General features: G+C 36.0%; 1 pseudogene across 1 annotated transcript; it reads right to left on the bottom strand.

Moving 5' to 3' along the window:
- Window positions 1-1529: 1529 nt before the first annotated feature.
- On the bottom strand, window positions 1530-2964 carry LOC306664509 (dihydrolipoyl dehydrogenase, mitochondrial-like; annotated as a pseudogene). Its single transcript has one exon. The product of its transcript is annotated as a dihydrolipoyl dehydrogenase, mitochondrial-like (transcript).
- Window positions 2965-3210: the final 246 nt, after the last annotated feature.

The raw sequence follows: 3210 nt of genomic DNA, 5'->3' as shown, positions 1-3210 counted from the left end.
ACAATTCACAATAGCTAAACTATGGAACAAGCCTAGGTGTCCATCAGTAGATGAATGGATAAAGAAAATGTAGTATATATACACAATGGAGTTTTATTCATCATAAAGAAAAATGAAATTATGTCATTTGCATAATGAATGGATCATTATGTTAAGCAAAATAAGTCAAACACAGAAGGTCAAGGGTCATATGTTTTCTCTCATATGCAGAAGCTAGAGAGGAAAAAGGAAAAGAAAGGTGCAGAGGGATCTCATGAAAATCAAAGGGAGATCAGTAGAGGAAAGGAGGCAGTGAGGGCAGGAGGGAGAGCTGGGGAGTGATATTTGTCAAATTATATTGTTATATTGTGTGCATATACAAATATGTAACAACAATCCCCATCATTATGTACAGTTATAATGCACCTTTAAAATGTGGAAACAAAAACATAAAACAAAGAGAATCATCAAGTCCACTTGACATGCAAGAGGAAGGGAACTAATCTCTGCCTTCAGAAGTAGGGCATCAAAGAATTTGTGCACGTTTTCAGAAGACCATAGTACTGGCTAGTTACTTTGGGGGAGACGCAAATATCTTGCTTCTTCTTAAACTTTCACCCACTATTTTAGCATATATGCTGGATCTTGCTTGGAGTAACTCTAACTGTGATGTTTGCTCAAATATCCTATTTTTCAAATTACTTTTTTTTTGCAATGGGATTAAACCCAGGGATGTTTCACCACCAAGTTATATCCCTAGCTTTTTTATTTTATTTTTTTATTTTGAGAGAGGGTCTTGCTAAGTGGCAGAAGCTGGCCTCCAACTTGGGATTCACTTGCCTCAGCCTCCCAAGTAGCGGGGTTTACACAAGTGCACCACCACACCTGGCTTCTCACATTACTTCTGCACTTACTAATGGGAATTTTCCTTTTTCCACCTGTTATTTATTAAATCTTTTTTTTAATATTAAGACATTTATTTTGATATCTTCATTTCTTGCCATAATATATTTGAATCTCCATTTCATATTTAAGTTCTATAGATGAAACTCTTGAGTAACTGTGTAACTATTTGTAGACTTCAGTGGAACCTTTAAAAACACCTTAAATACATAAATTCTATCTCTAAACTGCAAGAATTTCGGAGCTTAAAATGAAAGAGATGGCCATTTTATTCACGAGTCAGTTCATATGTATTTGAATCTTGTTCTAATACTGATTTGTTTCCGATATGAAAACCAAATTTAAAATAACTTAATCACTTTCCTTCAAACAAACACAACTGTTGACATATCATATTCCAGCTCCATCCTTATAAAAGTAAATTCAACTTTACTGAATCAGACAAAACCACCTAAAATTAATTCAATGAGGTCAAGCCTTTCATAAGTAGCATGGAAACTTTGCAGGATGCTACTATTCATAGTTTTTTGGCCTGCGTGTTAATGCACTGAAACAAAACATTTTAAAATATAAATTATTCCATTCTGTCCAAGCCTATTAAATACCTTCCAAAAGTTTCATAATTCAGTTGTAGAAATTAATGGAGTTGTGAGCATATCCTGTGACCTCTATCAAAATTTCTTGAATATTTCAGAAAATATATCTTCTAACTTAAAAGCTGATTGATTTGCTAAATGGTGCATCCAGGATTGCTTCTCTAAAAGCTTCTGATAAGGTTGGATGCATGTGGCAGACTCTAGCTGTATCTTCACAGGAGTCTCCATATTCCAAAGCCAAAGCAGCTGCATTTACCAATTGTCTAGCACTAGTCCTAGAATATGTGCTCCCAGTACTCAGTCCACTGATTTCTGATTAAGAGTATTCATCCTACCATCTGTATCAGCATTTGTCTTAATTCTGCTGTTAGCAGCAAAGGAAAATTTTCCAATTTTGTACTCAACACCCTCTTTCTTCAACTGCTCTTCTGATTTGCTAACCTGCGCAACTTTGGGGTGTGTGGAAATCACTGATGGCACACAATTGTAGTCAATGTGCATAGCACCCCCAGCCATTTCTTCAACACAGATAATGCCTTCATCCTCTGCATTGGACCAGCAACCAAATCACCAACAGCATAGATATTTGGGATTTTCCTTTGGAATCTGGTATTGACTAGAATCTTTCCTTTGAGATTTAATTCAATTCCAATCTCTTCTAGTCCCAAATTCTGAGTAAAGGGTTGCTGACCAATACAAACCAAGAGTACATCACAAGTGATAACTTCAGCATTACCACCAGAAGCAGCTTCAATAGACATCAATTTTTCCATCTGACTTTTTGGTAGCACCAGTAACTTTTGTATTCAATTTAAATTTAAACCCTTGCTTTTGAAGGATGTGTTGAAAGTTTTTAGATATCTCCAAATCAATTCCAACTACACCAACATGACTCCGAAATGCAACTGCTGTCACATCTGCACCTAGTCCTTGTCAAATAGAATCCAATTCTACACCAATTATTCCTGTACCAATAACAACCATCTTTTTTTTTTTTTAAGATAAAGCACCCATAGATGACACTATTGTACCTTCATCGATTGTGATTCCAGGAAAAGGAGTAACTTCTGAACCTGTAGTTACAAGAATATTCTTAGTATCAATAACCTGAATGCTGCCATTGGCTTTCATAGCTGTGATCTGATTCTTGCCAGTTATGTTTCCATATTCATTTATGTAAACAAACTTATTTTGCTTGAATACGTGGGTAATTCCACCTGTTAAATCTTTTACTGCAGTACTCCTCTGCTCCATCATCTTCTCTAAATTCAAGCAAACTTCAGATGTTCCAATTCCCCTAGACACAAAATCTTTTCCATGGGCCATATGGTAATAGTAAGAGTTATGCAATAAACTCTTAGAAGGAATACAACCAACATTCAAGCAGGTTCCATCAAGTGCTTCATTTTTATCAATGCAGACAGTCTTGAAGCCTAACTGAACAGTTTTAATTTTAACCAGAACCTATCATGGTTGTATCAGTATCAATTGACTGATGAGAGGCACTGCAGAAACTCCCTGTAGGTCATGGCATATTTGATTGAAATGGCCTCCCTTGGCCAAGGAGCAGTACACATGGCTCCAACTCTGCCTTTTCCCCTTAAAGCATTTATTTTTATAAGTATGGTTTCAGGTATGTTCATTTTAATTTGAGTTACACTCTAATACTGTCATCATTTATTTTGTTGCTCGAATTCTTCCCGCTTTGGCCTTTAGGAGTTCTTTCAGGGTG

The sequence above is a fragment of the Sciurus vulgaris genome (assembly GCF_902686455.1).
Source record: "Sciurus vulgaris genome assembly, chromosome: 6".
Lineage (NCBI taxonomy): Eukaryota > Metazoa > Chordata > Mammalia > Rodentia > Sciuridae > Sciurus > Sciurus vulgaris.
Note: the sequence above shows the minus strand (reverse complement) of the source record. Positions and strands in the feature narration are given on the sequence as shown.